The 24,982-nt window shown below is 40.4% G+C and overlaps 1 protein-coding gene across 2 annotated transcripts in view; it reads right to left on the reverse strand.

Moving 5' to 3' along the window:
* Positions 1-24,982, reverse strand: part of bs (serum response factor blistered) — a 392,024-nt gene that overhangs the window by 23,548 nt on the left and 343,494 nt on the right. The gene's annotated exons all lie outside the window — the stretch shown is intronic.

Below are 24,982 nucleotides of genomic sequence, written 5' to 3' on the forward strand. Positions count from 1 at the left end.
CCCCAGAAAATTTACAGAAAAGGGAAAATCAGCAAAAGAATTCCAAGCATGTTACTCCGAATGAAGCAGAAGCTTATATATTTGCGCTCCTTTTTCTTTTTTTTATTCAGAACGGAGTGAAGAAAAAAAGGGCAAATGAAGAAAAGGCTGAATTGAGACGTTCACGTCATAAGAAATTCGTCCTACTAATTATTCGAATCGATGAAATTGTCAAAAGAGAAATTCTCCCGTTGAAAAGGCACGAAAAAACAAGGGGATTGACGGATCGATGAATTGAAAAAACGCGATAAATAAACGAGGGAAAAACGAATGTGAAAACGGGGCGTCGGAGAGATTTCAATAAATTAGCGAGTGGCTTCGGCCGAAGACGACAGGCGCCAGGGCATTACTCGAGGGTCGTCCTGCCGTGCTAAGGAAGAACGCCGTATGAGCCGTCAGACGTTGCCAAGTTTCCTCCGATAAAAACCGAAATTACTGGGAAAATTGTGAATATAATATAATAGTGGGAATTTTTGAAAATATCATTTTCAAAAATTTCAGACAATTTTGTACGCAATTTAAACTAAAATATCTGAAGAATTCAAGGAAGAGTAAGCATGAATGTTGTCACAAATACATACAATTATCAAGGGAAATTTGGCAACTTGTGAGTGTTCATACGGCGTTCTTCCTTAAAACGGCAGCGTTGGCTCACGGATGATGTTTTTCTTTTTTATTTTCGACACTTGCCCGTTTTTACGATCGGGCCGAACAATAGCCGAGAAGTGGGGCATCGCCTCACCAACCCACTCGGGCGTTTTCGCAAAAATTCTGCACAAATTCCTCTGCGAGCCTGTCCGACGGGCCGGAGTGTCCGTGGATCCGCGACCCCGGTGATAATGTTCAGAACTTAACGCCAACCCACAACGAGCACAGAACTTCTGACAGCAATTTAGAGGATCTTGAACTTAACGTTGGGTACTTGAGATATCGTGGGAATTCAGGACCGAGTGCATTCATACACTGAAAAAAAATTCTCGGAGTTTTTACCAAGGTCCGTTGGTACTTTTACCATCTCACTTTTTTTACCAATTATTGGTAATTTTACCAAGACAGACTGGTAAGCTTACCTAAAAACCGGTATTTTTACTGTTTCTTTCAGGTAAGAATACCACATTTATTGGTAATCGATTCCCGGTAACTTTGTCTTTTTATCTCGGTAATTCTACCACAGTCGATAAAAAATGTTGGCGTTTTTACCAAGGTCCAGTATAATTACCGAGAAAGTTTAATAATTTTACCGAGATATCTCGGTAAAATTACCAATTCTATAATTGGTAATTTTACAAAGGAAAAACTGGGATCAAATAGAACCCTGAATTCTTGGTAATTTTACCCTTTTCTTAGTAAATACACCGAGATTTTTTTTTTCAGAGAGTGATATTCAAAGTCCTTCCTTAAGCGTTAAGGCCTCCTCAATTCATTATGACGACGTTGCTTAAAGAAGCTTTGATGTTTTTGAAGAACGACGATGAGTAAGACCATATAGTAATTGAATCTCTTACAATTAGTTCGAAAAAACGACTCATCTCGGAAAAATGAAAATTCTCAGGGGATGATAAAAACTGTGTAACAGCCAAAAAAGGAGTGTTTCTACGTGAGAAAATGGACATAATAGTAAACCCGAGTTGCGTCGTTTTCGAACTGAGAGATTCGATCCTTTCATAAACGTCTTGGCTAAGGGTGGCCACTTTTAATTGGACGTATTTCTGCCAAACAGAGCTATGTGTATTAAGACATGAGCCCTGAGACCCATAAAAATATACGCATAACAGGGCTCACGCCATGATGCACATAGTTCCGTTTGGCAGAGATACGTTCAATTTGGAATAGGATTGAGGGAAGTTTGAGGAGATTCTAAAGATGTTTAAGGACATAGACACCATAGTTTTTCAGTTCCGGTAAAACTAAAGTTTTTGGTCAAAGTTAACCTAACTTTGGTTCAGTTAATCGAAATTTGGTTCGTATGATTCAAAACGTCGGTTTTTTGGAATGAAAAACTCTGACTTTCAATATAAACCGGGTCGGGTTCGGACGACCCCTCGAGCAAACTACAAAAAATGATTAGGAATACAACATACACGGAAAGAATTAGATTGCTGATTTAACAATTAAAGTGCTAAAAAAAAGTGACTGCAACGTTTCAACGTAGATTTCACGACACAAAAATGCTACTTCTACCACCATTGTAAGCTAATTTAACCACGGGGGTGGATAAAGTAGCATTTTTGTGTTGTGAAATCTACGTTGGAGTATTGCAGTCACTTGTTTTAGCAATTGAATTGTTAAGTCAGCAAGTTAAATTTTTCCGCGATAGCATTCAAAAAGCCCGAATAAGTATAGTGAAATAAATAAATTATAATGAAAATGTGCGGATTGAGGATTTGAGAAAGATCTGACAGCCACGACCGAAAGTATTCCATTTGATATCGCATGAAGCGGCACGGGGCACAGGCTTCTCGATATTAATTGGAGCAATTAAGCCATCCGGGCCGAAATTCATCGCAATCGGCCACTCGCAATAATTACGCCTCGCGGATTCTATTGCCTTTTTCTGCGACCCGCGCCGGCAATTAGCGCCGAATTGCCGACGAGCCAATCGGACAATGATAGGCTTGTTCTGCTCGTAAAACGCGATCGCACGTCCTTTGGATTGCTGAAATCCCGCGAGTCGATTCGCGCATGCGCGCCCCGAAATCTCCACGTAGCCCCCCCCCCCCCCTCTCCCGCCAATGCTGAATGCACGGTTGTTTTTCCTTTACGCGCGTTCAAGTCACTCCGCATACTCATTTGGACGTATTTCTGTCGAACGAAACTATGTGCAGTAAGGCATGAGCCCTAAGACTCATAAGATTATATGCATAACAGGGCTCATGTCATAATGCACATATACACGGAGAAAAAACTTCGTGCGAGGGACCCGAAGTTTAGGTCAAATGGATCTCTGAAGTTTTCAGATTGAGCATCTGAACACTTAAGGTCTAGCTGCTGAGGTTTGGATCACACATTTGAAACTTCAGTTTTTACATCTGAAGTACTTCGGTTTTCACATCCGAAAAGCTTCGGTACATCTGAAGTACTTCAGATGTAAGAACTGAAGTTTCAGATGTGTGATCCGAACCTCGACAGCTAGGCCTAAAGTGTTCAGATGCTTAATCGAAAAACTTCAGAGATCCATACGACCTAAACTTCGGTTCCCACGCACGAGGTTTTTTTCTCCGTGTAGTTCCGTTTGGCACAAATACGTCGATTTTTGAATTGAAAAGGACAAGTTAGTGTCGTCCAGGGATAAAATCAGTGGCGAGGTGAGAACGATCGATATTTCCCTTTTAAGGCTATAGCAAAGAATCGATTATAAAGGTGATTGTTGCAAACACCCTGTTTATCGATCCTTTTTCATAGGTTTAAATAGCAGATCAATCGATACATCGCAAAGCACGCAACGCCACTGGATGAAATCTAAGGACCGTCTTTCTTAGTTATTCCCTGAGCAGCTCCACTTCTTATAGGAAGCCTCACATGGTTTACATTGTGACTAAGGGAAGTTAAAAGAGGTCATTAACATAGCATCATAATTAGGACAATTTTAACGAATTTTGAGTGGAATTATTGATACAAAAAATTATGAGAAAATTATAACTGTCGTCGATGAAAAGTTACATTTCTTTGAAATAAAACAGACTAATTTAAATTATTAAACTATCTTCGGCTCAAAATATTATTCTCTCAAACAAAAGAAAAAAAAATTAAAATTTAAAATTTAAAAAAAAAAAAAAAAAAAAAAAAAAAAAAAAAAAAAAAAAAAAAAAAAAAAAAAAAAAAAAAAAAAAAAAAAAAAAATGTGACTCCAAAGCATTTCCTTCAAATCGAGCATATGAAAAAAAGTATCTTGGATGTGCAGTTCAGACTCTTAAAACATTTGACAAGAAAAATGCTATTGATTCAATCGGATTTTCGCTTACATCGAGAGCCAATCCTCTTAATTTAAGCGGATTTCCTTTTGATTCAAGCTAAATTTGAATCAAGAGTATTTTTCCTCGTCATAATTTTTAAAAATCTGGACTCTGGATCCAAGATACTTCTTTTCCAGTGAATATTTTCCTATAGCCAAAAGAGATGTTTTTAAATTTAACTTTTCCTCCGCGTTCCTCATTGTCTTCACAATGGTTCTTTGAATGAGCGATCAGCGATCAATCTCAACGCTAAGCCCCTCCCTCCCCTCCTCTAGGGGACGCCCCCCCCCGCCTTCCTCATCCTGAAGTCACCTGCAGTGATCCAAGAGAGCGGAGCATTTATTATGATCAATATTACGATCCTTTTTCGAATATCTCCCTCAGGTCGCTGACAAATTGAATTCATTGTATTGATATATTGTGTCTGGTTGATTAATTAAGTGATGACGTTGATCTCAGAATCGTATGATTTACTCCGTCCGCAACTGCCAAGCAGAGTTTGTCAGAGCGTCTAACCTCGTCGCTCCTCCGGCGTAAAAGTGCATCTCTATTACTATATGAGTTCTAGAAAGTATGGATCCATATGAGGGACAAGGCTCACGTGATAATTGAAATACGTTTTTACGTTAGAGATGCAACGATCTGTGTCCTTGCAGCAGAGGGGAAGCGGAGAGGCAGGCTCGCTATGAATGAATCGGTTGTAAATAAGAGGAGGATACGAATCATCTGTGCATTATGATCTTCTCATCAATTGACAAGTATAACAGAAGCTATCTATACTATTTTTCTCCTTACAGGATATGAGCACTTGAGCAGCGTTTGTTTTATTACCGACCTTAAAAATTATTTTAACAAATAATTCATTAATATAATAAACTCAACGGAGTTTTAACCCGCACTAGAAAAAAAAATACATTGAACCTAGAGTCCAGACTCTTAAAAACATCGACAAGAAAAAATACTCTTGATTCAATCAGATTTAAGCTTAAATCAAGAACTAAGTCTCTTAATTTGAGGCGGATTTCCTTTGATTTAAGCTTAAATCTGATTGAATCAAGAGTATTTTTTCATGTCGATGTTTTTAAGAGTCTGGAACTCGTATAGATCAATGTGTTTTTTTTTTTTCCAGGTGCTCAACGATAGTTTTAACCAGCAGGGAGGGGAGAGAAACTGCCTGGCGGGGCGGGGAGAGAGAGAAACTGCCCCTGCGTGAGAACTGAAGTTTAGGTCGTATGGAAACTGGAGGTTTTTCGGCAGGTTGTGACTCTTAAAACATTTGACAAGAAAAATGCTATTGATTCAATCGGATTTTCGCTTACATCGAGAGCCAATCCTCTTAATTTAAGCGGATTTCCTTTTGATTCAAGCTAAATTTGAATCAAGAGTATTTTTCCTCGTCATAATTTTTAAAAATCTGGACTCTGGATCCAAGATACTTCTTTTCCAGTGAATATTTTCCTATAGCCAAAAGAGATGTTTTTAAATTTAACTTTTCCTCCGCGTTCCTCATTGTCTTCACAATGGTTCTTTGAATGAGCGATCAGCGATCAATCTCAACGCTAAGCCCCTCCCTCCCCTCCTCTAGGGGACGCCCCCCCCCGCCTTCCTCATCCTGAAGTCACCTGCAGTGATCCAAGAGAGCGGAGCATTTATTATGATCAATATTACGATCCTTTTTCGAATATCTCCCTCAGGTCGCTGACAAATTGAATTCATTGTATTGATATATTGTGTCTGGTTGATTAATTAAGTGATGACGTTGATCTCAGAATCGTATGATTTACTCCGTCCGCAACTGCCAAGCAGAGTTTGTCAGAGCGTCTAACCTCGTCGCTCCTCCGGCGTAAAAGTGCATCTCTATTACTATATGAGTTCTAGAAAGTATGGATCCATATGAGGGACAAGGCTCACGTGATAATTGAAATACGTTTTTACGTTAGAGATGCAACGATCTGTGTCCTTGCAGCAGAGGGGAAGCGGAGAGGCAGGCTCGCTATGAATGAATCGGTTGTAAATAAGAGGAGGATACGAATCATCTGTGCATTATGATCTTCTCATCAATTGACAAGTATAACAGAAGCTATCTATACTATTTTTCTCCTTACAGGATATGAGCACTTGAGCAGCGTTTGTTTTATTACCGACCTTAAAAATTATTTTAACAAATAATTCATTAATATAATAAACTCAACGGAGTTTTAACCCGCACTAGAAAAAAAAATACATTGAACCTAGAGTCCAGACTCTTAAAAACATCGACAAGAAAAAATACTCTTGATTCAATCAGATTTAAGCTTAAATCAAGAACTAAGTCTCTTAATTTGAGCGGATTTCCTTTTGATTTAAGCTTAAATCTGATTGAATCAAGAGTCTTTTTTCTTGTCAATGTTTTCAAGAGTTAGCTGTATTATACCACACTTGCATAGTTGAGTTGATCATGATGACTTTCCACGAATGATGCTATTTTCGGAGAGGGATTACGTCCACGATGCTATATCTGAAATCTTTGATAATGATAGGTATTATTGAGGTATTATTGTTCTTTTTCACGGTTCAACTTAAACTCTCCTGAACTACTGAAATAAACTTCTCTTTGCGATCACCTGTTATTCATTAATGAAAAACGTTCGAACAAGAGACGTAACTTGCAAGACAGCGTGACGGTATAGACCCTTACGATGCTTTCACACGAGTGCATTGAACTTGTCCACGCAAAAAACCTGACCACTGCATCGCAACCTCCGTCCTCCTCTGAAATTCAGGGATCGCAGAAAACTATGCAATACGCAGAATGTGACGTTTCTATTAGTCTTTTGTTTACTTACTCGATTGTCGTGTGGAGCATTAGCTTTAATGAACTATCATCAAAGACAGATGTTGGAACACTACCAGTGTAAGGAATACCTCCGCGTCACATTCTGATATAATTTTTTTTCTCTCTCTATCTCTTTCTCTGTCCTTCTTTCTTTTTCTGTCGCTCCCCCGTTTTTCATGCCATTGACACAAGGTAGACGGCCAGTCTGCGACCATGAACTGCCCTCTCGTCAAATCGTGCGATTAAATGGACACAATTCTGAGGGGAGAAATTTAGTTTTTGAGTGCATTCTTAAGCCCCTTTGAGCATTTCTAACATGCTGTAAAGTTTCTGATTGTACAAATGAACTTGGTTCTTTTTGCTACAGTCAGCTTAGCTTACCTTTGCTTGAACCGAAGAGATTTTGTGTGGTATTGGGAACTTATGACACGATAACCATAGACTTAATCGATAAACCTATTGTATCTGTAACAGTTTCTTCATTATTTCTGAATGTTTGCATGAACGAATTGTGACCGTGCAACAGAAGTACATTCACGAGTTATTGGCGGTTCAATCTCTAAATAAAGCATGTTCTCGTCAATGTGTCAATTGAATCGTTTAGGAGCCGGGGAAATGCCGGGGAAATGCTCCCTGGGATCCACCTGTAGATCTACATATATTTCAGGTGGATCAACTAGAGGTGACAGAAAATGGCAGGAATCCGGAGTTAGTGACGCTACGGAAATGACAATTCGTTGTATTATTTTCTGTCAGGTATCGTCTTTAAGGTCTGTAACCCAGAATTACGTTTTTCGTTCATTTATTGAGTATATCAGGTAACCCCTGCGTTTTCTACAAAATTTTTGACAAGCAAATAAAGGGGGTCGTGTTAGAACTGATGTGGAAAGAAAGAAAAATGGACACTCTCTTCTTTTAAGTTCTTAAAGAATTAGTTATACACTGGGAGAAAAAAACATATTGGATCTAGAGTCCAGACTCTTGAGAACAATGACAAGAAAAAATACTCTTGATTCAATCGGATTTTTGCTTGAATCAAAACGAAATCCGCTTAAATTAAGAGGCTTGGTTCTTGATTTACGCTTAAATCTGATTGAATCAAGAGTATTTTTTCTTGTCGATGTTTTTGCAAGTCTGGACTCTAGATCCAATGTGTTTTTTCCAGTGATTAGTTATAAAAATAGAAGAAGAAAAAAGTTTATTACTTAAAATTGCCATGAATAAGCTAAATTTTTAAAAATCAAATTTCCAGGGCTCCTTGGAACATTTTAAGGGTTCCTTTAGGTTAACAGGGATTTCTGGAGCGACTGGACTCGAGCTTCGGTGATTGATGGCTGGGGTTTGGCATCGGTGGACTGTCCGATCATAGTCACAATACGCTGCCGCGGACCGGGAAACAGGCACGGATTGTAAATGAACTTGACTCGAAGCTGGTCCTGGCCCTTTCACATCAACTATCATTGATGCTTTTCCCACGGGCGCATTGATTCCTGGAACGCTCTGTCTTATCAAACAATCCTTCATACAAATCTTCTCTCCCCCTCCCGGACGTGTCTCTCCTCCCCGCTTTTTTCCTCTCTTCCCTATATTCTCATTTGTAGTTTTTTATTTATTGCCGCTAATCGTCTATCGGTGATCGCTCGGTCTCGGCGGGAAATCAAGGAAAAAACGCTTCTGGGACGTGCTCTTCCGTTTCTACACACGGACGCAATGGCTTTGTATCGTTTGGTTTTGCCTTCGTTTCGGATGCGTTTCGGTTTGACACGATTTTTCACCGCACATAGATGGGCGCGAAATGACCATCACTGGAAAAAAAAAACCACATTGGATCTAGAGTCCAGACTCTTGAAAACATTGACAAGAAAAAGGACTCTTGATTCAATCAGATTTAAACTTAAATCAAAAGGAAATCCGCTCAAATTAAGAGGCTTGGTTCTTGATTTAAGCTTAAATCTGATTGAATCAAGAGTATTTTTTCTTGTCGATGTTTATTAGAGTCTCGACTCTAGATCCAATGTGTTTTCTTTTCCATTTGTGTATACAATTTACAAGAATGAGTCAGTTGAGTCACTAACGCTAGTGACAGATTCGTGTTTTGGTGGTCTACGTTTATAGAGTAGCAAAAAATTATAAGATTCCTCCAAACGCCAAGTTTCTACGTCTCATATTAACCGAAATGTCGCCCATCGAAGAACAGGGTGTCCTTGTCCTATCCACCGCAGTTTTGCATACCTTGATTGCTCACCCCCTGGATTCGTCGCACTGGTGGCTTGACGAGAAACACTGATGAATTGAAGGTGGAATGAACGGTGATGACTAGGAACTAGCCGTTTAGACAAATCGTATTATTTTTTGCTAATTTATGGGCTATAGAAATATCAAATTTAGATTCCAAGACAAAAATCATCTTCTATCGGAACAATTATTGATGACGCGAAAACACCGCAAAAAAAATTACGCGACATTCGAGGAAATCTTCCTAAAAGGCAGAATTGCTAAATTTTTCTTCTTATAATATTAGAATAATATAAAGATTTTTGAACTATTAAAGAACACAATTGCTTGTTTACCCTTACTCGGTTGGCATTGTAACCATTGAAAAATAGATAAAACAGGCAAATTATGGCTGAACTAAAACAGAAGCGTGCCCAAACGGGAAAAATGTAAAATTGATACGTTCATATTTGCACGACGCAACATTTCGTTAATTTTGTAGTATCCAGAGCAGGAAGGGCGTAAACGACGGTCCTTCTTGAGCGCGCGTCAACCCCCTAAGAGCGCTGCGATGCTCACCGCGCCTCCCCGACCCGCAACGGTAGCGCGCGGCCAGCTACTGCACTGTTAGGCGCAATGCGTGAAGTATTCCTTCACTCTTGTAGGCGCTAATGTGTTTTCCGCGCTGCCCGGCGACCGCTTTGTGTTTGGCGCAATGCGTGAAGTATTCCTGCACTCTTGTAGGCGCTAATATGCTTTTGGCGCCGATCGGGTTCTGCACTATTTTTGGCGAGATTGGAGACGATGACTCAGCATTAGATTTGAACGAAACCGGAGAAAAATAGGAGAGATAATAAGCAAGTTTGAAGAATGGCTGGGTAAAATTGATCACACGGTGCATGCAGAGTGCAGACAAAACAATTTAAATAAAGAGTCTATCGAAAATTAAATGAAAATGAGAAGCATAAGCTACTGCGAGTCAGTTTTCACCCGTGAAAGAGACTCACATCGGAGAAAAATTTCGACGTAAAGAGTGTATATTTGGTCTCAGTGAAACTACACCTTCAAAAAATTGAAAATCTTGAGGAGGAATAGACCAAAGATTGGCATGAACACGTATTGGAATTAACTTTGATCACGTCGCTGAGCAGCGACGCACCATTCAGAATGCATTGACAAGTTGTAAGTATCATGGTTTTTATTCTGCTCTGCCGCATACTTAAACGGATAACGTAAATTTGAGGTAATATGTATCTCTGAAGTTTTTGGATTACGCATCCAAAAATTTGAGGTCCTATACTGCCGAAGTTCAGGTCAGACTTCTGAAGTACTTCGGTATGTACCGAGGAGTTCAGGTCACACATCTAAAGCACTCCGGTACATACCGAAAGCTTCAGATCTCTGACCCGAACTTCGGCAGCTGGACCTCAAGTTTTCGGCTGCGTGATCCGAAAACTTCAGAAATCCATATGACCTCAACTTCGGGTTCCATGCACGAAGTTTTTTTCTCCGTGTATCTAGGCAATGTTGTTTATCGATAAAGCTCATTCGATAAAGTGCACTGTATGGACCGCAGCCTCCATCCTGTTCACTGAATCGTTATTCAATCAGCTTTATCGATAAAAACCTATCTTAGCAATGTTGTTTATCGATAAAGTTCATTCGATAAAGTGCAATGTATAGACCGCAGCCTCCATCCTGATCATAGAATCGTTATCGAATCAGCTCTATCGATAAAAATCTATCTTAGCAATGTTGTTTATCGATATAGTTCATTCGATAAAAAGCGCTGTATAGACTGCAACCTCCATCCTGATCACCGAATCGTTATCGAATTAGCTTCATGCATCGATAAATAGCATTGCTCGGATAGGGATTTATCGATAAAGCTGATTCGATAACGATTCTATGATCAGGATGGAGGCTGCGGTCCATACAGCGCACTTTATCGAATCAGCTTTATCGATAAAGAGCGTTGCTGGGATAGGGATTTATCGATGGAGGTGATTCGATAAGGATGGAAGGATGGAGCCGGAGGTGGGTCGGAGGCAAAGAGCAAAGAGGAGGCCGCGGCGCGTCTATCTGATCGGTGCGGCGGACAAGTGCTGATTTTAGGGGCTTAAGCCGAGGGGATCCGGGATTTGCAATCCATCAAAGTCGCGGCTCTCCCGTGCGGCGAATAGTAATGCGCCAAGCGGGCTCGGACAGGGTTGCCCGCATGCCGCGCTCCGACCGGGGTGACAACGGCCACTGTCCACAATACTCCCGTCCTAAGGAAAAACGCCGTATGAACCTTCAGAAGTTGCCAAGTTTCTTCCTAAAGAAACCTACACTGAAAAAAATATATCGGTGTATTTACTAAGAAAATGGTAAAATTACCAAGAATTCAGGGTTCTATTTGATTCCAGTTTCTTCTTGGTAAAATTACCATTTATGGAATTGGTAATTTTACTAGACCTTGGTAAAAACACCAATATTTTTTATCGACCGTGGTAGAATTACCGAGATAAAATGGACCACATTTTGCAAGAAAGAACCACTATTTCTGGCTCATTTTAGAAACAACGTATATGCCATTGGTTTCCCTGTGCAGAACGGTGGTTTTATGGAAGAGTCAGAAATAGTGGTACCTTATTGCAAAATGTAATCCAAATGGCAAAGTTACCGGGAATTGATTACCAATAAAAGTGGTATTTTTACCTGAAAAAAATCAGTAAAAATACCGGTTTTTAGGTAAGCTTACCAGTCTGTCATGGTAAAATTACCAATAATTGGTAAAAAAAAGTGAGGTTATAAAGGTACCAACGGACCTTGGTAAAAACGCCGAGAATTTTTTTTAAGTGTAATTAATTGGGAAAATCGTGAATATTATTGTCCGAAATTTTCAAACAATTTTATACGCAATTTAATTTAAAATATTTGAAAATTTCAAAAAAAATATCCATGAATGGTGTCAGAAATACATGTTTTATCAAGGGAGATTTTGCAACTCTCGAATGTTCGTACGGCGTTTTTCCTTAGCACGGCAGAATAGCAGGCCGCGTCCCGGGGAGATGGGTGGCAGGGGGAGGAAAACCCTGGCCCGAGGAGCATTACCATAATGGCTGTCGGGCACAATTAATTTCGCGGCTGAAATTTCAGCGACGCCGCGAGAGATCCCGAGCCGCGCACGAAATTAGAGCTGCGGCGCTAACATCCGCCACCCCCTGTTGCCGGCTCGTGGATAATTGAGGCGTTGGGTGCAGAAAGGGCGTTCTCACGGGTGCAGAAAGCGCTGAGTTATATTTCACAGAGGAAACTGTCGGGCGAATTTTATGAAATTTTTCGATGTCAGCACTGAATAATCGTAAAGAAATTTAGTAAAAGTTTCAACGAACTTCATGCATCTGCTATAATTATAATGGATGAAACGTAAGTGGAGCTTCCGAGACACCGCAACCGAGAAATGCCCTTTCTGCACCCAGTGCTTCAATTGAATGAGAACGAGAACACACCAACTCGGAAAAATGAAAATCATCAAGACACACACAAAACTGCACAGTAGGTGAAGAAGTTACTTTAAGAAAAAGATTTTTGCTGCCGAAAGACAAGTACTTATAGACACTTTGAGGGCTCAAGTTGGAACAGATGTGCTAACTTCATCGAACTTTACGTACATTAACTGTCTTTAATGGAAGTTGAGCATTTTCGAGTCACCGAGTTGGTGTGTTTTCGTTCTCACTGATTCAATTATAAAAACATATGTGTTGGGATCTATGAAAGGGGCCTAATCTTCCAAAAATTCAAAGTCGAGTTGTTAGTATCATGGCATACAAGAAGAGAGTCTGGACAATGTAAAGCAAGTTTGACCCTAAAAGCTCCAAAATTGAGAGAGCTATGACTTCTTGAAGCTCCAAAACAAAAATTCTTAGGTTTTAAGTAAAATTGATTAATGTCCTAGGTTAATTTCAGGTTCGGAATACGGATATACACATAGAAAAGAAGCGGCTATAGCTCCCTGTGGATAGACAATTTAACTAAAACCGCGCACGGTTGGTTCTCACTTGGTTTCTACACAGCGTTCAACGTTGAGCGTTTAAAATCGTCAAATGGTCTTATCACCTTAATTCGACACGCTCGGACAGTTTGTTCCGAGAAGATAAGGTACCTTATTACAGGCCCTATCACAAATGTTGAAAAACAATTTTTTTTTACTTTCGAGTTTATTGAGCTCTTGAAAAATTGGCCTTTTGAATGGTTTTCAACGGAAAAAATGAATGGAAACATAAGCCTTTCTTAGACAACGCGTAATACTTAGGCTCCTTTTACAGCAAAAAGTTTCGTACATGCTTTTCATTCTGCGCGAAAAGTAGAGGTGACATAGGTCAGTTTCAGTGACAACATTAACACATGACCATGACGACACGTTTAAAGTCACCTGGGGCATTGAGCTAGACGTGGACATTAGCGACTTTCTTTGCCGACGTCATCGTCATTACGAGAGGTTCAAGATTCAATGGCAATGTTAACACCGAAAAATATTACATGGCTGTTATGACGTAGACGACGTTTTGGGTGAAATCCATGATTTCAATACTGCTACTGGTGAATTGGATCACGTGTACGATAACAAGATTATCAAGAGGGTGATGCTACTGAAGGCGCCAAATTCCAAAATGGACTATTATGAAATCCATCGCGTTATTAGTGACCACGTTGGTGACAACGTTGACATTAACTGTCATAAGCTATATTAACGACGTTACCGGTGACACCGAGGACACTAGTACAATTAAATATGACATAGAAGGCATCAGCGGTGATAAGGTTTCAGTGCTGACACTGGAGACAAACGAACGGCCAGCAGCCTCTCTCATTGCTACCGATGAGAAACAGTCAATTGGAATACATTTTGTAATTAGGAACTATAATTGGAAGTATTTCTATCGAACGGAACTATGTGCATTATGACGTGAGCCCTGTTATGCACATATCTTTATGGGTCTCAGGGCTCATATCTTAATGCACATAGTTCCGTTTGATAGAAATACGTCCGATTTCTGGCTCATCCGTAAAAACAGATATGTACTGTACATAGAGCATCTGATGGTAGATACGTTGTTTTTAAAATGAATCATCCTCCAAGGACACAGACGGGGAGAGCATTGCGCCATACTGCTTTTACCTGTTAATGGAGCGGGGCCTACTAAAGTACCTGCATAGCGAGAGTATAGACAGATGTGAAACTCCGAAAATCCATCAGGCCTTCACCGATGCCTCCGCGAATAAAGTTAGGGCCCAGAAATGCAGCCAATCTATGAATTTCAATTATCCAGAGCGATTTATTAATACAACTGTTACGAACCATCGTTTATAAAGCACGTATTTGACTTAGTTTTTGCATAAATTTACTCATTTTTGCGGAAGAAAGCTCATTTATGTACTTTCTTGGCCATCTTGGTTAGGATTGGAATCTACAGACTGGCAGTGAAATTTTGTGCGTTAGAAGTTGGTTAGAAGGGTGGCTGCACTTTTGGGCCCTAAGCCCTCCATGGAGCAATCTGTCCATACTCTCACTATACAGGTACTCTAGGGCCTACGTCATAAAATTATTACAAGGGGGGGGGGAGAGTCCCAAAATCGAGCGTTATGCATTTTATTCGCGGTCCCTATATCGCTTTCTGAGACGCAACACTAATAACGTCCACTTGGGTGGGGTGGAGGTGGCGTAGGATTAGGACGCGGGGTGCGGGAGGGAGGAGGGGCGCGGGGCGAGCCGGCAACGATTGCGGTGGCGGTGACGCGTCCGGGTTGACAGAAATTTATCGGGTCGCGAGGTAGGAGGAAATAAATCGAAGGACCGAATCGTAATTTGTTGGAGAGGAGATAGGATCTCGCGCCGACTGAAGGGGAGCCGCTGGGCAGCGCTGCTCGCGTTCGAGAGGAGCCCCGGTCCAGCGCCCCGCGATCCCGGGTCCAGCGCCCCAGTGGCGTGGCGTGAATTGCGATATATCGATTGTTATGCCATTTAAACCTATGGAAAAAGATCGATTATCAGGGCGTTCGCAGCGAACATCTTAATAATCGATTCTTTACTATAGCTTCAAATGGCGATATATCGATAATCGATCTTTCACGCCACGCCACTGCAGCGCCCGGCTCCAAAGCTGCCATGCTAAGGAAGAACGCCGTATGAGCCATCAGACGCTGCCAAGTTTCCTCCGATAAAAACAGAATTTACTGGAAAAATTGTGAATATTATTTTCCGAAATTTTCAGACAATTTTGCACGCAATTCCATCTAAAATATCTGAAAAGTTCGAGAAAAAATATGCATGAATGTTGTCAAAAATACATGTTTTATCAAGGTAAATTTGGCAACTCTCGGATGTTCATACGGCGTTCTTCCTTAGCACAGCAGAAAGCCTGGCGCACTTTGCGATGTATCGTTTGATCTACCGTTTAAACCTATGGGAAAGGATCGATAGGCAGGGTGACACCTGAAGAATCGATCTTTCGCAACGTCTTTAAAGGAGGAAAAATCGATGATCGATCGTTCACTGTGCGACTGTCGAGCGCGACTCGTGACGCGTCCGCCTCGGACCGCACCGGGACCAGGCGTCTATCGTCTTTACCCAGAAGAAAGAGGGGAGAAAGATGCGCGTCTGATTATCGCAGAAATCGCATCTAGGCCGGACCGAAAAGCAGAGGCGGATCTAGCAATTTGGCAACACCGGATTTCCTCCATGTAAACCTATACTGAATAATCGATTTTTGTCGGAGCACCTGGCCACTCCGAGAATCGATACATTTCCGTATGTTTAAATGGAGAAAATCCGGTGTTGCCAAATTGCTGGATCCGCCAATGCCGAAAAGCGCACGCGTCGTTGACTCGTCGAGCCCGGCAATCTTACCATTCTCCTTTATTCGCGCTTGAAGTCGTTTCCGCTCGCAACCCGCGGGCTGATTGATGAAATTGATAGACAAAGCAATAGACAAAAGGAACAAGAAGGATTTGGAGGGATCCTATTGGTGGAAGCGGGTGATTGCAACGTACCTAGGAAGTAGGTAATAGACTAAGTAATGGCAACCCACGAGAGACTCGATAGTTACCCTGGTAAAACGGTTATATTATAGGGACCCATTAGATTCCAATGGGGACCAAGGTGGTTCATGGCATCCGATAGAAACCTATGGGGTGCAGGAAATTTCAATGGGGACCCAGTGAGAGCCATCGTGAATTGCCAGTGTGGGGACCCGTTGGCCCGTACGAGTTTGAATGGGAATTCCCTGTAGAGACTTTAACGAACGGGTAAAAACGTAAGCGAAGTTCGTTCAGCTTGAAAAGAGCCACAATTTTAAAGGCTTGCTGTTTAGAGACGGTGCGATTAAGTTTTGTGGTTTTGAAGTTCAGCCGCAGTGTTAGGACCTTGTCATATTTTGCACGAAACAGACAAACGCTTCGAGTCGTTTTTAGATGCGCATTGCTGAAAATCGAATTTTCAACCCTTCTCTCCCCCTTAAATTAACGTTGATGAAGAATTCCGGATGAAAAATTGCCACCGGACATTGATTTTTCATCGGAGATTTAAAAAAAATTGGCACCACGAGCGTAGTTTGAGGTTATTTGACGCAGCCCTGAACGCCCCCTCCCCTCTAAATGCATCTGTAACGCAGGCATAGACTCCTCTCTCTAGAGCGTTACGTGTTTTATGAGGACCCCCGGACTGCCGTCCACACCAAAAATGCCGTAACTCCACTCAAAATGGTTTCATTTCCTTCAGCGCGTACTGCTCTATTACAAGAAAATGCAATTGCCACAAAGGCTCGTTTTTTTAAATTTTTAGGTCCTAACGGTGTGGCAGAGTTGTATTGAAAAAATGAAGGATGAACATTTAGTTTTTTGTAAAACAACACTATGTCAGGAAGAAATTGAAAGTGTTGAATGGAGATACGGCGTTTTCACTTTTTTCACTCAATTTTTGGTTCCTAATGGTGTGGCGGAGTTGTATTGAAAAAATGAAGGATGAACATTAAGTTTTTTGTAAAACAATACCATGTCAAGAAGAAATTGAAAAAGTTGAATGGAGATACGGCGTTTTCACTTCTTTCACTCGATTTTTAGTTCCTAATCGTGTGGCGGAGTTGTATTGAATAAATGAAGGATGAACATCAAGTTTTTTGTAAAACAACACTATGTCAGGAAGAAATTGAAAGTGTTGAATGGAGATACGGCGTTTCCACTTTCTTCACTCAATTTTTAGTTCCTAATGGTGTGGCGGAGTTGTATTGAAAAAATGAAGGATGAACATTAAGTTTTTTGTAAAACATCACTACGTCAGGAAGAAATTGAAAGTGTTGATTGGAAATACGGCGTTTTCAGTTTGGACGGCTGTAGAGACACGGGAAATTCCGCCGGTGTCCGTCACCAAATTGGCAACACCACGCGAAAAGCTCAAATCAGAGCTGGTGGACAAAGGCCGCGGTGAAGTAAATAGTGATTTATAGTAATAAACAAGGCACGGACAGTTGGAATGTCCCGTCCGCATCTACAGTAGCGGCCAGCACAATAAGACGTAAGCGACTTCACTGCCAGCCCGCGGTCGCAGCGGCTACCGTTTCAACTAGCAACTAGCCTAACTCAGGCAAGAACCTATTATATATATACTTTATACATATATATCCGCCACCACCACCACAATAAAATATATTACACGGCTAAGTATAGAGCTCCAGACAGCCAGATAAGATTTGCCGTCCACCGCCGCACTTCGCGAGGTACGCACACTTAAAACGACGTATGAGTATATGAATGTCGCCAGACTGTCCCCGATGGAGTGGTCATTTATATAGAGAAAGTATATTTTTTTCAAAATGCAAAAAATGCAATTTGACAACTTGTAGATCCTTTTACAGCGTTTTTAAATGTCTACGAACACCATCGTGGCTCCCGACATATATTGCCTATATTTCTCCGACCTATAAGTTACAGAAATGCATCGATTCTTTGTTCGATAGGTATCGATTCATTTCTAATGCGTAGCCGCGAGAGAGTTAATGATTTTGCTTTGATCCTGACTGATTATGTGTCAAGGCGATTATTCGATTAATTGAACGTATCGCTTTGGGTGCAAAAAAATATCATCATTTACTCGGATATCCCTGATAGAAATACAGTCAGAGGAAAATGTTCCTGTTGAATATGCCGTGGCAGGAATTTTTGCTAAATCAATCGGAATTCTTTTCTACGCCATAAAGCCAAGAGTTGACCTAATCCACTACGTCTTGTGTACAGGCACTCACTAGGTTTTGAATTTTCACTCTTGATTTGTGGGTTCATAATTTGTATCTTTTTGAAAGATTTAGGCAAAACTATTTGTCCACTTTCGATCAAAACCCCTGAAATTTCTAAAAAATCTTGCCACAGTATGAACTTGATCGGAAAGGTAATCCTAGGACCACGTAAGTTCGAAGGAAAACATTTAGCCCGTTCGCTTTGCGAGAATGTGTTTCTTGTGTCTTTGGTCCAAGCCTTATTTTACTGCAGCTTTTAGACTTAGGGCAGAAAGAATTAGTTTGAACCTGAAACTAAAAACTGATCGGCGGAACACGTGCTCATTAGATGATTTCGAGTATTTATCGCCGTAATTCACTGAACTCGTAATCTCATTATCAGGTCGTAAACTACATTTCGGCTGTCGGCCATCAGCGAAATTGGCCGATGAAAATACCGCAGAGAAGGAACAGTTTATTCGTTATTAATCAAATATATTTGCGGAGAAAATAATAAAAGCGGATCGAGGGGAGAGAGAGCTATAAAATTTATTTGAGGTTCGACATGCGAAGAATCCGATTTTTGAGGAGGAAGTGGAAACGAAAAAGAAGACGATCCTGAGTCACAAGGAGTCGTCATTGTCGGACGCACGGTGCGAGGATGTAAGTCAATTTTTAAGTGATCCATAAACGCAGAAACATTCCATGCCGTGAAAATATTTCCTAAATTTAAGAAATTATCGTTGGTTTGAAGTGAGTATCCGTCGTATTGATCTAGGTAAACTGTTTACTTAGAAATAGGAAACAGTTGCGTAACTCCCACGTGCATTTACTGGTTTCAAGTTAATGGTTTGTTTAAAATTAGTAAACGGCGTGTTGGACGGGAATGCGCGTTTATTGTATTGAAACCAACTGTTGTCTTAGAATTAGTAAACGGGGACGCCCGGCATGAATGGATGTTGCCTAACTCTCAGGCGTGTTTACTTATTTCTAACCAATTGTTGTTTTAAATTTAGTAAATAGTCACTGCAGGTATGCACACTGCACCCATATCATATGTATTATTATTGATCAATAATAGCAAAAAATGGTTTAATTTATCGAATTTTTGATGAAAAAAAATTTCAATTGTATATCTGCAAGTATCGAAGACTCGACATGGCAAGTATCGACTTGCAAATTTTGGCCTACCTATCGGTGGAATTATTCAGGCAACAGGGTTCTTTACAAAGGGTAGTTAGGTCCTTACGTAGTATACTATAGTTCCATGGAGGAACGTTGTATGAGCGTTCGAGTATTGCCATATTTCCCGCGATATAAAGTTCAATTTTGGGAAAAGTTACGAATATTTTCCGGTTCAATATTCACATGCTGTAGATTAGGTTGCGAATAAAATTCTCTGAGAAAGTCTAGGAAAAATATTTACAAGTTTCCCTAAAAAATCATACTTAATCGAAGGAAATTAGCAACGTCTGAAGGTGCATACGACGTTGTTCCTGGACACGGCAGATTAGTGGTGTGGCAAAACATTCTGAAACATCGCATATGAGCGGGGATATTAAATTGTAAAACAGAGCAGCACGCACCTGAGCGGCGCGCCGACATAGCCAAAGCACCCGTCCTGCGTATTAGACCAACACGGTTTTCCTTGAACCCGCGGTATCGAATTCTTCATCAGGAAATGCCGCCCGGATTCTTGTCTCGGACACATTGTTGCTAAAAAGAACTATGTCAAAATGAATTTCTATAAGAAATTACTGCAGGGCACCCGAATCCATTGTACCTAGTTCCTTCTGATTCAGTACATTTCATACACAGTTTCTGTTACAACGAATACTTCTTCTTTGAATATCGATTCATTCATGTTCTTGAGATGTTCAGCAATATCGGCTAATACTGAACAAATAAGGAGGGAATTAAAACATGGGTAAACAAGGCTAAAACATTAAAAACGCAAATAGGCAAGACGTTTCGAACAGCTCATTTTCGGCTGCAAAAAACACCAAACAACACCCAAAAAATACACAAGGAAATAAAAAAGTTCTGCCTTTTAGTGATTTTAATGTTTTAGGCTTATTTACCCATGTTTTATTTCCCTCCTTTATTTATACGAATATTTGGGCTATGTTTTTGTGCTTAGTCCTAATTTGAATGTGTGCATGTTCTGCGGTTTTCTTTGCCAGAACGAGCAGAGATTTGCCGGGTGTTGATGCTTCCATTGAGCTTAAAAAATCCATTGGATAGAAAAAAACAATCTCGCAGGAGGAGGGGAAATCCAATCTTTGCCAATGAAATGGGTAAGATTTTCCACATGGATTTCCTCGGTTATGACAGTTTTCCAGCATACTCTCTATTCGTCCAGCTTTCATACATGATCGACATCAATTTCTTAACCGTGAGTGTACGCCCCCTCGCGAGGGGCGCCCCGGTGTTCTGAAAAATAAGCATGCTTGACCCAAAAACTCACGGTGCATCACTGTGGGGCCACGGCCTAAACATAATGTTGGTTTCATAAAATCATGCTTTCGTGCCACCTACGCAACATGGATTTCCGGCGCGGCCGATCTGAGGATACTCGAAAACTGGTCGGCTGTGAGATTCTCGATCAGACTCCGATGTCAAACAAACGAAAGTTTTGCACCCATGAATCAACCGTCAATATTTCCCTACCCGCGACTGCTGAAGCACTGTTGCCGGACGGAACAGACATAGATTTCGTTTCTGATGAAAAAATACAGAGGTATGGGTAAAAATGGCAACTGTTAAGCAGGTAACACTGAACCTCGGAAACAATTAATCAGCGTGGGGTCCAACGTTGTCGTACCATGAGCTTTAATGCGGAGCGAGGGATTACACATACAGTTCATGAGTTGACTCTACAAATAATTTCTTTATATTAATGACCTTTAATTTGAGGTATTATTTGCTACATATTACTTAATTATGGTTCTGAGGGGAAAAAGTTAGATGGATTTTGAGGTTGAAATGCTACTACTTTAAAATAAACTCTGCGAAAAAATCTGGGGCCAAACCAATAATACCATAGGCAGTTTTAAGAGAAAGTAACCTGAAGAAGTGAACTCAGAAGGGTTTGAATAGTTGTGATTGCGATATGGTTTGTGTGTATTTGTAAATAATGGTCCAGATTTTGAAAAATTATGGTATTGACAAATCACACTGAATTTATTTTGAGTAAATCTTTCAGAATGATACATTTTTCACACGGTTTATTTATTCAAAAATATAATAAAGAAAGAAAAGAAAACATCGTTGAATCTATACAGCGGGAATAAGACTAAATGGCGTGAACCTTGATTTCTATTTGAATTGCATGGACACATGGACGTATTTTTACTTATAGAAAATACGTGCATCGGAGTTACGTACAACGTGATATTTTTTAGTATAAATACGCCGTCATTTGGTGCGTTTTTTTTTTTTTTTTTTTTTTTTTTTTTTTTTTTTTTTTTTTTTTTTTTTTTAATTTCTCAGGGCGGATTTCTGATATTATAGCTCATGACAAGATTATTCGCGTCATTTAACTATCTGCGCACCATTATGTGGGCAAAACAAGTAACTGCTCAACAAAAAAATGCACATTAAATACACAAACAAATCTGCTAGGTCCTCCATATGATTCAGGAAATGTAGATATGTGAATAACGACTGAAAACACGACAAGAGATTCTTCGAGTTCCTAATTTTTGAGCATTTAAAAAAATTAAGTGTCTAATAGTCCATCAGAGGATTTATTTCCACCTTAAAAAAAAAAAAAAAAAAAAAAAAAAAAAAAAAAAAAAAAAGAACCCTCCATATGATGGATCAATGTAGATTATACTACGTATATCAGAGGAAAATTGAAAATAAGTGGCAATCCTCGAAGCGCCGTGTCGTGGCTGCGACCGCGGCGAAGAACAATTGTACGTATTCAAATCAAAAGAAACCAGCTCCACCATTGATAGGCCCCCGTTGATGCATGGATTCTTATGGGTCCCAGGGCCCAAGTCACGATAAAGATGGTTCCTTTTGATTAAAATACGTCCAATTGGGACAGAGTAAGGTCGGTGAAGGTTTCGTGTGGGCTTTTTTTTTACCCACACACCTATTTGAGGCAAGAACTAAACCTACGTACGGGCCGCGACTGGCGTATTTATCCTTAGCCGGTCACAAAATTAATGTCTGCGTCGCGACCCGTCGCACAGTATATCGAGTCGATGAGACAGATCGAACATGAAATTTTAGACTAAACCTGTAAATTTGTAAGTGTATTTTGTCACATCTTAAATTTTAAGGAGTGCTTTCAGAGGAAAATTTCACGAGGAAACCAATAAAACCACTTTTAGAACCTTACATTTCGTATGAACGGAGTTAAAAGCTGTTAAAGTTTTCAAATGTTGTCCGACCGGTCCTATTGACTCGGTCCACTGTGCTTGGCGTCGAGCTGGGGCCTAACAGTATTGAGGTGTGGGAGTGAGTCCCGCTGAATTTTTCGATTTTAAGTGTGCCTCCGCCGCTGATCAAATTGTTTAATTTTCTCTCCAGACTTTTTTCCCACTCTCTCCATCCTCTCTCAGACCTATGACGACCTCCGCTTGCACCTCTTAGAGCTTTCGCTTGTTTTATTTTGAGAGTTGATAGAACAGGAAATGATGACAACATAGTGTTTCTTGCACTGAAAAAAAAGTATGGTGACATTTACTATGAGTCTACTTGATTTTTTACACAGTGATACTATTTAGTGGAAATAACCAGAATTATAGTAGTGTTCACCAGAACTCTGGTGATTCTTACCATAGTATGGTAAATGCCACCATAGAGTCTGGTGTTTATTACCATATTCGTATCACTGTGTCAGAGATGGTAAAATCTACCGGCATATTTTTTTCAGTGTGCAGTGCTTAATGTGGCCAAATATACTCAGCCGGCCTGCGGGCTGATAATTGAAATCGATAGACAAAGCTGTAGACAATGCGATTGACAAAGCGATAGACAAAGCGATAGACGAAGCGATAAACGAAGTGATAAACGAAGCGATAAAAGAGGCGATAGACGAACCGAAAGACAGAGGACACAGGACGAATGAAGCGATCTTATTGGTACAAGCGGGTGGTTGCGATGGACAAAGGCGGTTAGTGACAGATTAACTAACGGCAACTAACGAGAGAACTTTAGTCAGTCCATCATTTCTCACGTTAGTCTAAAACAACCACCCGTTTCAACAAGGAGGATCTCTCCATACTCCCTATGTCTTCTTAGTCTATCGCTATGTCTATTAATTTCAATGAGCAGCTCGCAAGTTGGCTTAATGGTCAGCGCGTCTAACTCAATTCATCGATAAAGACATCAGTGGTATCCGTTGAGTTTCATGAAAAGTATGACCACTTCTCAAAGACAAATAACTCCATTCCATCTTTACAAAATTGACTAGAAAAAATCATTACTGAACAAGAATATAATTGGAGATTTTTCGTCTGAAAGCTGCTTTTTGTGTGCAGTCATGGAAAAACTTAGTAAAATTCGGACTGCGTTAACCAGAAATGGTATCATTGAATTTTACGTTGTCAATATTTTTCTTTATTATTCTTAAGACAGAAGTTAAATATTTCATGCCTACCCATTTTCTGTTTTATCCTAATTTATGAGGTATACTCATTAAATTTGCAGTCTCAGCGTTGCTTAACTTTTGGATGTCAAAGTCGGATCAAACTCACTCGAGGGCCAAGAGTTGCTGAAAATACGTGGACAACAGGATTTATGGGACCGGTACATACGAGCTTATGGGCTTACAAATACATTCTAAAACGAATCAGACATCAGATTGGAAAAAGAAAGAAATCGAAGGTAAATACAGCGGAGATAGGAGTGACTTATTCGGATCTCGTTTTTCAATTTTTCTCCGGAATCTGAGTGACAACTCATTGGCAGCATAGAGTGGAGCATTGTGAGTTCACGTCATGCGCCATCGCGCCTTCAATTTTGTAGACGCAACACGGACATCCGTCAAGCACGAATAGTCGTATCTCTGCGCCGTCGTCAACGAGCGTCCTTTCCCTTGTTCTACTTCCACGCATGTTGGTTCTGTTTTTCTTATTTGTGGTGGTACTTCAAGGGCTACGTGAACACCACAGCCAGAGACGAGAGAGACGAAATCAGGCCTCGTTTTTTTACGTTTCTTCCGAATCTGAGCGACATTTCATTGGCAGTGTAAAGCAAAGCATTGTGAGTTCACGCCTTGCGCCATCGCGCCTTCAATTTTGTACATGCAACGCGGACATCCATCAAGCACGAATAGTCGTATCTCTGCGCCGTCATCAAAGAGCGTCCTATCCTATGTTCTACTTCCATGCACGTTGGTTCTGTTTTTCTTATTTTTTGTTATTTCTTACTCTCTCGTACTAAGGAGAAACGCTGTACATGAACGCTGTCTAAATTCTACCGGAATTTCCAAGAAAACTTTTTTATTTTCGTTTTAGAATCTCTTGGAAAAAAACTCTCTCTTCTTCATGTTGAAAAGGGCATGAGTCTGAAATTTTCAAGACCGGAAAATATATGATTTCTCCGGCAAATTTGACGTATTTCTGTTAAACGGAACTAAGCGCCAAATTGAGCTCCTTTTGAGGATTTTAGAATTCCGGATAGCACGTTCTGTCAAACGGAACTAAGCGTCATGGAAAAGCATTGCGAGTATAGGACGGAACGAGCATCGTGTT

The sequence above is a fragment of the Bemisia tabaci genome, chromosome 2 (assembly GCF_918797505.1).
Source record: "Bemisia tabaci chromosome 2, PGI_BMITA_v3".
Lineage (NCBI taxonomy): Eukaryota > Metazoa > Arthropoda > Insecta > Hemiptera > Aleyrodidae > Bemisia > Bemisia tabaci.